Source organism: Heterocephalus glaber, unplaced genomic scaffold (assembly GCF_053883595.1).
Source record: "Heterocephalus glaber isolate CG9 unplaced genomic scaffold, H.glaber_assembly_v1.0 deba00001594, whole genome shotgun sequence".
Taxonomy (NCBI): domain Eukaryota; kingdom Metazoa; phylum Chordata; class Mammalia; order Rodentia; family Bathyergidae; genus Heterocephalus; species Heterocephalus glaber.
In genome coordinates, this window is record NW_028258369.1 from 20,430,143 (window position 1) to 20,445,018 (window position 14,876).

At 37.7% G+C, this 14,876-nt stretch overlaps 1 long non-coding RNA gene across 1 annotated transcript in view; it reads right to left on the reverse strand.

The window, feature by feature from the left end:
* Positions 1 to 316: 316 nt before the first annotated feature.
* Positions 317 to 14,876, reverse strand: part of LOC110346981 (uncharacterized) — a 52,484-nt gene continuing 37,924 nt past the window's right edge. Inside the window, exon 4 of the long non-coding RNA XR_002391288.2 lies at positions 317 to 1,461. This is a non-coding gene — a long non-coding RNA (uncharacterized LOC110346981). The remainder of the gene's footprint in view (positions 1,462 to 14,876) is intronic.

Here is a 14,876-nt window from a genome sequence, read left to right on the forward strand (position 1 = left end):
TGAAGAGATCCATTTTTTATTAGTATTAGTCCATATTTGTAGTTCATAATGATTGCATTCATTGTGTGAAGTTGGTCCTTGTACATAACACATCTTCATTCTTTTATCCATCCCCTTTGCCTCCCATCCCATCCCCCTCCCTCCATCTCCTGGTCCCTTTCCTTTTCCCAAAAGATCTATACCTAGGGCTGAGGATGTAGCTCAGTGGTGCCATGTCTGCCTCGCAAGCGCAAGGTCCTGAGTTTGATCCCCTGTACCAAAAATAAATAAATAAATCCATCCTCTATATTCTATTATTTTTTATTTTGCTCTTTAATTTATTTATATTTTGAGTTTCTCATATAAGATAATTCATATTGTATTTAAGCTGCATGTCTGATTTATTTTATTAAGAATTATGGTCTCAAGGTCCACAAATGACTCACATTTATCCTTCTTTATGGCAGAGTAGTACTCCATTTTGTATAAATACTACATTTTCTTTATCACATTCCTAAATCTCTACCTTTAGGTATCTCATTTACAAGGTCTTTGCTCCCAAAACTTAGACCATGCAGAAACAAGAAAATAGTCAAGGAGAATTGTCTGCCAACTGGTATCTCCACACAGATACATTGTTAGTTGTCCGGATCAAGAGGAGGTTTCAGGGCTAGGTTATTATACCAAGTCTGCTTCTTTAATTCATCTCCCCAACCAATAAATACTGTTATTTACTGGGTTCATAAGAATGAAGTCTCCATGTGCTTCGTTCGGCTGAACCATTTGGAAATGCTGGGGCAAGTGAAATGGGCTACAAATTAATGTAGTCAGCTCAGGGAAATTGTTTCCTGCAACATATCCCTATTGTTTGAGCTTACCATTTCTTTCTCCAACACTAAAATTAACCTTTTATCTGTCCCATTTCTTTAAGACATCGTTAAATAATATTAAAAGTAAATTTACTTTAAGGAATAATGCAAATTTCTAAAGAATTTATACTTACCACACGACACTATTAATAATAAATATTTTAGTTCAAACTTGTAAATCCTAATGGAAGATTTCAGACAAGTAGATGTTTTTGTACAAGGATATATCTTACACAAAACACATCTCCAATTAACAGTGACAAACATACCTGTGTGCATTATTTTATTTAATCCATTAGAAAACCTAGTGCCCTAGAGGGAAATACAGAGGCACTGCAGAAGAGAAAACGGAGTTCAAGGTTACTTGTGTCTTAGAGGTTAAGTAAAGGTGAGCTACCATATAAAATCAAAGTCTTCTAACTTGGAGGATGCTAGATTTTTGTCAACTCCCACACTCCAGAGCAGCGATGTTCAACTACAGTGTGTTGGGTTGGGGACACAGCTCATTATGAGGATTATCACATCAGGGGTTCACACCATGAACCTCTTTAGAGATTTTGCTATCCAGCTTGAGTGTTGGGAGCCTCATTATTGATGGGATGATGTCCTAGCCCTGGAAGATATTCAGAGAGAAAAATTCCTGAGAACTGTGAGTCAAATTTTATAGCTAATGAACATACTTTCAAATAGTTACTAGAAATAGTCATAAAATTAATGTAAAATCCAGTGGGTTATGCAGTATTCACACAACATTCCTGTTAATATCTTTGCATCAATATCTTTCTTGGTTTCTGTTCATTTAATCAGGGGTATAAGAGTTTCACTTTTGATTATCATTTTTACAATGACAGCTAAAGGTTGCATCCTAGAACATAGAAGTCTGACTTAAGTGTGATGCTTAAATTATAATAATAATGAAGATTAACCAGTCAGGGAGAGCCCATTTGGAAAGATCACTCAAGGAGAAAATTGTTCTTGTATTAAGAGCATTGCCCCGCTCCACCAACAGGCAATCCTGAAGCACAGGAGAAAATTTGCATCAGCATCCGATAACATTCTTCAGAAGCCATCAAAATTCTCTCTCATCTTCCATGAGTACAGTACTCTGCCCCTCACCACCTGTCCCATTTGAATTAACTGCCAGAGAGAAAAGAGGAATGGTGTCCTTTTCACTGCTCTGCAAGTTCCCAGAACTCAGAAGTTATAATGCAAAATGTTTGAATTTCATAGAACATCAAGCAAAGTGCAAGGCAAACAATAAACCTAGGTTTTATTTCCCTCTTGCCTAGTTTTAAAGCTGGCTGTCATCCTTCAGGACTGTAAAAATGACCATGCAAGCTGAAATTGGACAAAATGATGCTAATAATCAACAGGGAAAATAATGATTATGTAACAAATTATGTAATTTAGTGTTAAAATACTAAAATTATCTTATTATCAGTTGTAAATGTACAGGGAAATTAAAAGAGTAAAATGTAGAACACTGTAATTTGAAACACCAGAAACCCTGAGGATCAAAGTGCTTTGTTTATAAAGCACCATATAGAACTCACAATATCTTGCCTTGAAAAACTGGCCTACACTTTCCTAAATGTAGATCAGCTTCCAACGTTTTATCCTTTGTACCTTCAATGTCATGAACCATCCCTGAGAGTTCCTTTAGTGTGAAGTTTTATTGTGTCACTCCTCTAGGACAGTATTCATCCTTCTCCTGCCAACCATGTTTTTCATTTATGTGGGTAAGTTCTCCTTCACTGAGTTCCTCTGGTTGCAGATCTAGAGTCTCTCAACTGGAGGCAGCATCAATATTTTCACAGTCAGCTATCTGTCCTGTTACTCCATTTATACTGGACTCCAATTTCACTTTTACAGTGTTTTCAGTTTTCCTTTTTGTGGAAGTTCTTAATATCAAGATGGAGTCACTTGTGTCAAATCCAAATAAATACAGTCAAGAGGCTAAGAAAGGATGTCATCCACACATGTCTATGATAGAACTATTACAAAGACTTTTGCTAAGAACTTCCAAGCTGCAGCTTGCTGCATGAGTCACAAAGACAGCTAGCTAGATGTGTAAGATGTGTAAGAACACTTGACTGATACATTCTCCACTAATAAGCTGATGTCAGCTCCTGTGATAAGCCCCTTTGGCAGTTTGCCTATGGTTTCAGTGTGTCCCTCAAGGGTTCCTATGTTGGACATTTAGTCTCTAGTGTGGCAAAGTTGAAAGGTGATATGGAACCTTCATCAGGAGGTGAGTTTCAGTAGGAGGTGCTTAGGTCACTGGAGTGCTGTCCCCAGAAGGGATTATTGGAATTCTCATGAGAATCTTAGTTCTCATGAGAAGGTTATAAAAAGAGCAAGTCTGACCTCTCTCTGCTCTCTGGCTTCCTGTCTTTTCATGTGATCTCTCATTTTCACACATGCTCCCCACATGATACCATCTGCTGTAATATGATTCAGCCAAGGGGGCCCTTGAAAGAACTAGTGCCATGTTATTTGGACTGCCAGGCTCAAAAACTATGAAACTGTAAATAAGCCTTTTTTCTTTATACATTATCCACCCTCAGGTATTTTGTCATAGCAACAGAAAACTGTCTAATATAGCCCCTGTAACAATGTTCTTTTTGCCTCAAAACAACTTACATGTACTCCTCATTTACCCTTAAAAAACCCTTGACTGTCTTCACTTTCCCTGAAGGAGTTCATTGTTTCTAAGGCATGCAAATTCTGCATTGTAATGACTTGAAAATTCTAATCAAGCTCATTTTTTTGTATAGCCATTCTCTCTGTTGTTATTTAGGTTGCTGGACTTTCTTTTTTGGCTAATTCCATTTTTAATTATCCACTTTGTATAACATCCCATTGGTTATCACTAGAAGACAAGGAGGCAACATGACTACATGATTTTTTGCCTGTGCATGAACTAAATAACATGTACAGTGACCAACTATCAATAGAGTTTGAAAGAAGTAATGGCCACTTAGCCAAATAACCAATTTATCAAATGATTGTTTTAAAGCTGGTTAACTAAAGGCTCAATTTGCAAATTGATTAATTTGCCAAATTACCAACTGATTGAATTTTGCCAAAATTGCTCATTGGCCCAAATATGCCTTTAAGAAATTATCTTGAATATATTCAATAAAAATGAATATTTTATTCTTAGAATCATAGTCTTCTTAATTACAATAAGTAAAAATATTGAATGAATGTTTTGGAATATACTCAATATATTCAGATTATGAAATCTTCATATTTATAATATATTCAATAAATAACTTCATTAGCATAGTTTTCAAAAATGTGAACATTAATGAAAAATATCTTCATGAAGTCAAAACCATCCTAAAATCTAGAACTTACAATAAGTTAATATGCCTAAGAAGAATACCTAAAAGTTAATTGTGAACTAAGTGGGTTTCTTTTATGCACCATATTGTTGGATTTTGCTTCTTAGTGCATTCTGCCAGTCTATTTCTTTTGATTGGTGAATTGAGGCCATTAACATTGGTGATTATAACTGATATGTATTGACTTATCGTTGTCATGTTATTTTCCTGTTGTTGGGATTTTTTCCCCCTCTCCCTTTAATTTCTTGCCTTGCCTGGTAGATTTGCTCTGTTGAGCCTTATGTAGTTGTTTATAGTGAATAAACTCTTCAATATAGCAACTTCACCCTTCGAGATGGGGGCTTAGAAGGAGATGGGGAGGGAGGGATAGATAGGTCTCCTCTGGGTATCTTTCCAAAAGAATAAAAACAATCATAACACAATGATATATGTACATCCATGTTTATAGCGGCACAGTCTGTAATAGCTAAAACTTGGAAACAGCCCAATTGCCCATCAACTGGAGACTGGACAGAGAAGATGTGGGTTTTCTACAAAATGGAGTACTACTCAGCCATAAAGAATGAGAAACTAAAGACATTTATAGCTAAATGGATGGACACTGAGGCCATACTCTTAAGTGAAATAAATAGGACACACATGTGTAAATACTGAATAGTTTCTCTGGTGTGAAAAACTAAAAGTGTAAATAAGGTTCAAAATTTATAATTCATAATTTGAAAGAGGAAGAAAAGGTCTAAATGACTAGGGGATGTGGGAAGGGTAGGGGAAAGAAAAGAAGGGAAAAGAAAAAAATATGAGAAAAGGAAAAAATGGAAACAAAGTGTTTGTAAATAGGGAAGGGGGTGCAGGGGAATGGGGAAAAAAATAAGAAACCAAGATACATCATGTAAAGGTGCAAGATCCCAATGCTGAATGTAACTGTATTGTATATATCTACAATGTACCAATCAACTTAATGGAAAAAAAGTTAATTGACTAGACTCAAGCAGAATATTCTTACAATAAAGGTTTGGTAAACTTATACAGTTTGATGAATTGGACATTAGATAATTTTTACAGTAGCAAATTAGCTCTCAGCCAGTTGGCTCTTCATAATTATTATGCCATTTTAACCTTACTTAAATGTCTACTTTCCCCTTTCCACCACATCCAGAGACCAAGGCTGCTGTGTTTATCTTTGCATCCTAGCATCTGACACAAATAAATATCATTGCAGTAAGTCACCTTATTGATGCATCATGCATAATAAATCTGTACCAAAACCAGAACAGAAAGAATGCCCTGCTCCCTGCCTGCTCACCTGCAACTGGGATATTTGTAATGCAGAGTCAGAAACACAATGTATCCTCAGCTAGTTTTCCCAATATAAAAAAGAGATAAGCACCATCTCACTTCTGCCTTCTAAATTTCTTCATGAGCCCATCTGCTTAGTCCAACCTATGACACACCTAGCTGCAAAGGAACCTAAGAATTGTATTTCTTTGTAGAACAAAGAATAAGTTGTCTGAGAAGAATAGTAAATGCCAGTTCACCGCCTTTGCCATCCACAGAGCACTAATCCTGCGTTGTCACAGTGGCACACCCTTTGCATGCAGACATCGTGCTAACATATCTGATTTCTTGTGCAGGCAATGGGCAGTCCCTCCCATTTTGTTTCTAATTCATCTACATTCTCTCTCTTGACTTTACTGTTTGCAAAAAATTCATCACTGGCAGCTGAGTATGGTAGCACATGCCTGTAATCTCAACACTAGGGAGACTTAGGCAGAAGGATTGCCTTGAGTTTGAGACAAACCTGCGCTACATGGTGATTTCAAGGCCAGCCTAAACTATATAGTGGGTCTTGTCTCAAAAAAACAAAAACAAAAAATCATTGGCTTGGGGAAGGCCAATGTTTGAAAAACAGGAAGTTAATACACCAAAATAATCTGGCCAGTGTGTATTCTAAACGTCTAATCTGACTGTTATCAGCTCATTGCCCCAGTGAGCCAGCCTGCCATGCTAGTCATAGTCATTAGCATTATTTTGTCCATCAGTCTCATCCTCCAGCCTTTGCATGTATTCATTCCAACAGAGTGTGTCCTCTTGGTCAAATCCTCAGAGAAACTTTTGAAAGATGACTTTATGATATCTAGATATTCCCCTAAAGCCTCATGTGCTCATAGGTGGGGCTTTTGGGAGGTGTGTGATGCTGGATTAGGATTGTGATACTGGGATTAATGATGTGTGATAACTAAATTGCTTTACCATAGATCTGGTGTGGATAATGGGAAGGCCCACCCTGGGTGTGGGTGGCACCACCCAAAAGGCTTGTAGTTTGGATGGGATAAAGGGTAAGGGAAGCTTACTCCTGATGCTTTGCTGCCTCCTGCCTGCCTTGTCATGGATGGTTTCTCCTCTGCAATGCCCCTCTGCCATGCCACCCTGCCTTGGAGCCAGCTAACTATGGACTGAAACCCCTACAAACTGTGAGCTGAAATAAACATTTCCTCCTTTAAATTTGGGTGTCAAGTATTTTGTCTCAGCAATGAAAAAATAACTAAAAAAGATGACATTCAGGGAAAAGGGCAACCATGATAGAGCCAGAGGAGCCCATTCCCACTGAGACTACAAAAAGATGCCCATGTCACAGACACATAAATGTCTCTAGCAAAAAAGGGATTATTCAGGGATTCCTGAGGAAGGTAGGTAAGAGTGAAGCACAGGCAGTGGACCCTGGTATATTTGTACCAGAACAATATCTCTTTCTTGCTATCTCCACCAGAAGCAGTCAGGCCCAGCCTGATCCCCTTGAACCAAAAAACAAAACAAAACAAAACACCTACCAGGTCTTCTGGCTGTGGAAGGGAGGATATAATAGTGTACCACTTTTTATTTTCAAGAGGCCCATCTTGTGAACTTTTCAAATATAGTTATCTTTCATGTCTAAATTTTGTTCCGTGAACTATGTTTATATTGATACTGTCTTAAAATTTCACTCCCTTGGGAACAAGTAAAAAAAAAAATTAATGCTCAGGGATATGTTTCTAATAGCTTTATTAAGGGTTCCTGATACTATTCCTTCCAGCACTTTCATAAAATTTAAAAGGAGGAGAAATATGACAGTGAAAAGCTCCTCTCTGACACAATGATTAAAAATTGAACATTTACTGCCTGCCTCCTCCTCTGCTGGCATTGAGTTATATGTTTTACATACATTAACTCATTTAATATTCACATCAACACTATATAAAAGTTCCATTCCAATCCCCATTTTAGAGTTATAGAAACCAAGTCATGGACAAGCAATGTAACATGGCCAAGGTCATGAAGATAGGGATGCTGGATCCAAACAATTGCCCTATGAGTCTGATCTCCAAACTTCATCACTGTTCTTTGTTTCATTACTCAGTCTCTTTTCAACAAATGTCTGTGGAATAACTTCTCAGGTCAGACTCTCTGCTGGGAGATGAGGGGGCAAAGAAAAGACCCAGATTCTAGATCTACATTGTATGTCCTCCATCTGGAAGATGGTGACATATGAACAGACCATCTGGCCCTAGGTTCCCACTCCTGACTACTATGTATCCTGCCACTAAAGATAACTCACTTGTTTTCTTTTCTTTGGTTATTTCAAAGCTGCACTTTTCCACAACAATGAATAATATTTCCAGTTTACTTCTGAAGGTGGTTAGTTTTTCCTCCCCTGCTGAGAAATGGTTTCCCAGAAAGATTCCAAGTGTTTCAAAGGCATAATTTATACACAGAGCTTAAGAGTGCACATCAGCTGGTGCTTGATGGTTCCTCTTGCTTTGCTTTGCTTTTCAAACAATGGAAGGGGGCCAAGTCAGTATTTCAAAATAGTTGAAGCCCAGGGAAATGAAAATCAATTTGAATTAACACAAATATTTACTAGAGTGAGCTTTAAATCTTACAAATGTTGAAATAGCTAAAGAAAGAAAGTGAATTATGATGACAGTGTATTCATTAATAGTTTTTGATTGTATGTGACAAAAATCAAATGAGATGGTTTATGCAGAAGGGATACTTGCAGGATGAGTCCTAGAACCAAGGGAAGGAATGAAGCTGGGCCTCAGGGAGAGAGTGATAGCAAGAACCAGAAACGAGGGCAAAAACAAAAAAAGAAAAAAGAGGAAAAGAAAAAGCTGAAGGATGTGTGTGTGTGTGTGTGTGTTCATACATGTATATCCACTGAGTGACTTTTTCTCTTCCTATATCAATGTGTCAAGATATGGCTAACCTCAGAGGTTCTCAATTTAAGTTTTACCATTTCAGGAACACCCAGAATTCAACTGTCTTTCAGTACCAACTGAAGTTTCCAGGAAAGAATCTCACTGGCCCGCTTTGGGTCACATGTACAATTCTGATCCAATCTATATCAACAGAACTGGCATGGTCACAAAGCATCAAGACTTCTTCCCAAGGGTCATCCATATATCTGATCCTTTTAACAAATCTATACTAAGTGCCTACTAGATCAGGTGCAGGGGAAACAGCAGTGATCACATGGACATTTGCATTGATATGGGTGGCGCCCAAAGAGAGAGGATAGTTTATGACCTATACCAATTCCCCCAATACTTTTAACACATGGTCTCAATGTTTTCAAAAATGTGTTTTAAATAATAAACTCGCTGCCTTGTGGGGTTTCTCTAAGATCCCATTCCCTAATATTAATCTTCAGGCTATATGCATTCAGTCCTTTCTTTAAACATTTATTGAGCCTCTTTTGTGAGTCAGATGTCGATCCGCATTCTGAGAGACCAGAATGCCCTAGTTTTAAAAGGTTTAAGTCTCTTATGGGGGAGGGTTTCATATTTATGAACAAAGTTCAGCAAGGTATCTATTAAGGTATAAGGACAAACATACATATTAGAAATACTGGGGGACCAAGGAAAAAGGAGGGCCATTCAACTCCAAGACCAAGGACTGGAAGATGATTTTGTGTTGCTCTAACTTCCTGTAGAAGAAGTGAAAAGAATATAATGAATGCCTAAATGTTAATGAGCTACATTAGCAGTATCTTGGGACTCTACTTTCTTAGGAACATTTTATGAGGTACCATATTCTACCCTTACTCAAAAATGCTCCCTAACCTTTCTCCTCTTTGTGGGGAGGAGAGTGCAGGCTGAGAGTGTGGTTGATGCTCCTTAATCATTCACAATTACCATGAAGACCTCAGCCACTTAGTACTTTGGAATGGGATTTGGGGCTGGATCCTACCAATTTGCAGCTCTACTTCAGAAGGGTGGTATGCACCATGTCTGCACCCAAATAACAGTCCCTGAAACCCAGTCCTCAAAATTGTCTTGGCAGATCCTACAATTTCTGTTTTTTTCATTCAACCAAACATAATATTTAGTTGTTTAGACTTAAACACCACTTCCTAATGTCCATGTTTTTGTCTAGACTAGTAATGGCAAAATGTTAAGACTTTTCAATAATAAACAGCTCGCTGTGGCACAGGTGCCATAGGTTTGCCACCACTGATCTATACCTTCTCCACATTCTGAATAAAGATTCTTCTGAATCAAAGATTCTTCTGAATCATTTGAGGATCATAATTGTAAAACTTTTCCCACATGATATTCTTTCCTCATGTTCAGTTATGATGCATCACTTCAAAAGCTGATGGTTGTGTTTCAGTCATTTGGGATATTTCCTGCCTACCAAGCTCTCATTCTATAAGGCTGGTGCAGATATCATTTCAGGCTAACTGTAAGGCACCAGAAGAAACATTTAAATCACTGTTTCATATTTTCCCTTGGATAGCTGCTTTTCAAACTTTAGTATGTATCAGCAACACTTAGCAGGCTTGTTAAAGCACAGAATCTTGGGATCTGTCCCCAAAATTTTTGATTCAGAATATCTTTTTTTTTCTTAAATTCTTTTATTGGTACATTTTAGGTATACAATACATTTACATTTATCATTGGGTGCTTGTACCTGTACGTGATGTATCTTGGTTCTTATTTTTCCCCCATTACCTGTGTGCCCTTCACCCCCTCCACTCCTCCCTATTTACATAGACTTTGTTTCCTTTTTTTTTTCTCTCATAATTTTTCCTTTCCCTTCTTTCCTTTCCCCTTCCCCTCCCACCACCCCTACACCTTTGGACCTTTTCTTCCTATTTCAAATTATCAATTATTCATTTTGATTCAGAATATCTCGAATAACTTCCAAGTTTGTATTTCCAACAAGTTCCCAAGCAATATGGATGCTCTAGTCAAGGGCCATACTTTGAGAACCATTTAATTCAGGTCTCTAAATGGCTTGTTGAAATATCAAGGGTTTAAAAATGACCAGCTAGGCCATCAGGAATAACGACTGTATCATACCATATTCACTAAATTTAATTTCAACTGATCAGATGAATTCATTGTCCGTGGAACCCATAAAAGTTTTGGCTAGTTGTGTCAAAAAGAGATCTCTTGTATGGATATTTAAGAAAAAATTTAAATAAAAAGGATTAAGATGTGATATGTGTATGTATCACCTTCCCACAATGAATATATTCATAAAGTATGGCAGACATGTACTAATAAAAAAAGAAAAAACTTGCATCAGTGTAAAAATCTTACACTCAACTTTTCATGCAAGTATAATTACATCTTTGGGAAAAGAACTATAGCATTCTTATGTAATTTATGCTTTAAAATGATACAAGGTGGCAGGAGTAGTAATATACAGCATCAAGTTAACATACTTCCTTTGAAATTGGTGTTTTGTAACAATATCTTTAACAGCTTTAGAATTGGCAGCATCATTTTAAAATTATCTTTAATTATGGCAAAATACACATAACACAGAATTTACCATCTTAATCATCTTTAAGTATACATTTTAGTGGTATTGGGTAGAGTCATAATGCTGTGCAACCATCACAATTATCCATCCCCAAAACCTTTTTTATCTTGCAAAACTCTGTTTCCATTAAACAATAACTCTCCATCCCCACCTGTCCCAACATCAAGCAACTACCATTATATCTTGCATCTCTATGAATTTGCTAAAAATTTCTTTATGTGCCTATGTAGATAAATACAAACCAACTGAGACATTAACAGAAAAATACACCTATAAACAACTTGTATGAGAATAGAAAACATGGATAGATAAGTAGAGGATTTATCAAAGCTAGAAGCCAAGATCAATGAAAATGTCCTATTGAGTGATATTGCTAAGTAAGCTACCTAACACCCTCTCCCTCCTTCCCCGCTGCACATCTCATTTCCCACCAGTTGGTAAGTGACCTTTGTAGCAATCATCTCCTTTGGCTAAAAAGCTCTAATGATTTCTATGATCAGTGGAACAACAAAATACTACAAAGCCTATCTTTTTCATACTTTTTTGTTTTATTTTCCTTTTCTTTTTCTTTCCTCTTTATCTGTGAAACTCTGATATTACTGAAGAGTCTGAGTAGAATCATGTCATGATCAGCTGTAGAGAAAACCTCACAAGAGACGGAAACTGGTGATAGTGTAGGCCAGATTTTCAAGGTCACAGCCCAGGAGTGAGCCAGCATTCTGCTGGAGGCATAGATGCAGGGTTCAAAGGAGACAGCCAGCACATTCTAACTTCAGTAAATCCTTAGGCCAAAGGTAGACTTTTCAGTAAATTAATAATCCCTGAGTGACATCCGATGAGTTCTTTCAAAGACATTTCCCTTTGCCCTACCGTGACTCCCTGACCTATAGTTCATTCCTTGCAAAATGAATGGGGCCATGATAGTGACTTTCCCATTAAGACTTGGCCTCTCTCTAAGCAGAAACCTTGAGAACACCAGATGATCGATTTATTCTTAGTCCTTTCTGTAAAAGTAGAATTTTTGATGTCTTTAATTTTTGTGTGATTGATTTTAGAGTTCATTTTAAGAAAAAATTAAATGAAGGTTCAAATGAAAGCAAAGCAAAATGTTTTATGAATACATTATGTGTTTGCTCAAAGAAGGAGCTCTCCCAAATTTCATTAAAAAAAAAAAAATATATATATATATATATATATATATATATATATGCATTACTGGAGATTGAACCTGGGAAACAATGAGTTACATCTCCAGCTCATTTTTACTTCTTTTTGACACAAGTTCTCACTAAGTTACCAAGGCTGGCCTTGTGATCCCCTTGCTCAGCTTCCCAAATAGCTGGAATGAGAGGCATGTGCAACCACACCCAGCCAAAATTATATTTGAATGTTGTATTTTTCTTTCCCTTGAAAATATAGAAAATTAATAATATTATTGATAAAAATAAGTCAAAAGGGAAAACTTATTGGTAATTGTAAATGCACACTTGGTTCTTAGAAAAGTTGTACATTGTATTGTAATGAAAGAGGAAATAGTAATCTAACAATACTAATATATAGTTAAATCACAATAAAATTTTACTCTTTTTGTTCATTTGTTCATTTCAAATTAGTAGTCGGTATTGACAAAGGGCCAAGTTCACAGGGCACCATTATCACTCTTTATGGAAGTCCTAATATGTATAGATCACTCCTTCATAGTACTCTCAAGTGTGCTCATACCAACCTGAATTCTCAGGTGATATTGCTATCTTTATATTGACTATAGCAACTAAAGAGAATGAATAACTTGCCCATAGTAACATGACTAATAAGTAATGAGGCTAATTGATTCAAAAAGCAATGCTTCTAATATTGTGTTCTAGTTAAACTCTCTGCTGTGGACTGCATGTTTGTGGCCCCCCAAATTCATATGTTGAAACCCTATCCCCTGATGCAATGGTATTAGGAGATAGGACCTTTGGAAGGTGATTGGGATTAGATGAAATGACAAAGGTGAAGCTCTCGTGAGCACAACTCATCCCCTTGTACGAGTTAGAATACAGCTTCCTTTCACGTGGGCCACATGCAGACTCAACCGGAAGACTGCTGTACAAACCAGGAGGTGAGTCCTCACCAGACACAAGATCTGTCAGCACTTTTATCTTCGACTTCCCAGCCCCTAGAATTGTGAGGAATAAATTTCTGTTGCTTCAACCACCCACTACATGGTATTCTCTGACTGACTAAAACATTCTTTGAGCTTCAGTTTCTTCACCTATAAAATAGGACTTGTGACAGCTATCCTCACAAATAACCAAAAAGTGGAAATAACTTCAATGTCCATCAAGTGGTAAATGCATACACTAAATGTGGCATATCCATATAATGGAATATTGTTCAGCCATATAAAGAAATGAAATACCAAAACAAAGATGCCATGACATAGATAAGCCTCAAAATCATTATGCTAAACCAAAAAAAAATTATTATGCTACATGGAAGAAGCCAGACATAAAAGACTATATGCTATATATTTTTATTTATAGAAATGTCTAGAATCAGAGATAGAAAAGGGATTATTTGCTGCCAGGAGCTGAGGGTGAGGGAAAGAGGGTGTGGCTGTGAATGGGTACAGAGTTTCTTTTGGGGGTGATAAAAATATTCTGGAATTAGGTAGTAGTGATGGTTGGAAAATCTTGTAAATACAATTTAAGATATTGAATTGTGTGCATTAAGTGGTGAATTTTATAGAATATGAACCATAGTTAATTAATTTAAAAATAGCTAGCGCAAGTAAATAACTTCTAGGATTGCTGTGAAGACTGAATAAAGCAATTCCAGGGAAGTGCTTGCCGTGGGAGCAAAACCCATGTCACATGATGGCCTTAAAAATGTCATAGGTGATGCGAGTGGTCACAGCCCTGCAGCAGATTGAGCACTTCCTGCCCTTTGTTCCTTCCTCTATTTCTCAGTCCCTGAGGCCTCAGAACGAACTCCCACTGCTAGTTCTCCACGCTGGTCACTCCCCCCACTGCCTCCTATGCCACCAACACTCCCTTCCCCTGCTCCATCCCCAAGCAGAACTGCTCTCCATATGTTAATTCGTTTGAGGATATGGTTCCTTCACTGTAACCTCATGTGGCACTGCCTAAAGGATATAAGAACTCATAGCCTAGGGAAGGGTATAAATAAGAACTGCCAGTATGTGTGGTATTCTAAACAAATGACTGGCAGGAGGTGAAAGGACAGAGCTACTCAGAAGATACATGAAAATCAATGTAAAAGTGCAAGCTGGTTTTAACAGATGGCAAAGAAGTCAAATGAGGCTAGCTCAACCAATCCCCATGGAGAGAAGAAAGGAAAGCCAAGCTCAAGTTAGCGGGTGAGTGGTCTCCCAGGCCCTGCTATGATGTTTGCACTTCATCTTGAGTATCCTGGGACTCTCCTAAAGGAGTTGATTAAGGGAACATCAAAATCAGAATTCTGTTGTAGAAAAAAAATATTCGTGCAGCATGGAATGAGTAACAAGACTACCAGCAATAAAGGGAATTAAAGGGTAGGGCAGGTGTGGGAAGAGGGTGGGCAAGGCTGAGTCCAGTTTGGGTCACTTTGAGTTGAATGTGCCCATGGGATTGCAGACAGAGCTTTCTGGAAGAGGCTAGGTGCCTGAATCGGGATCATCAGAGGTCTGGGACAGAGGAGGCAAACCCTACCAGGAGGTAGAGGAAGTGTGAGTATAGTTGAGATCACCAAGGGAAGGGCAGAAGGAGACAGGAAATGGGCAATGGAGGCAGTTCCAGTAAGTGTTGGTATCTGAGGGTGGCACAGGGTGGAGCAGGACCTCAGCATTAAGAACACCTTAACAGCCATTGTTGCCAGTATGGTG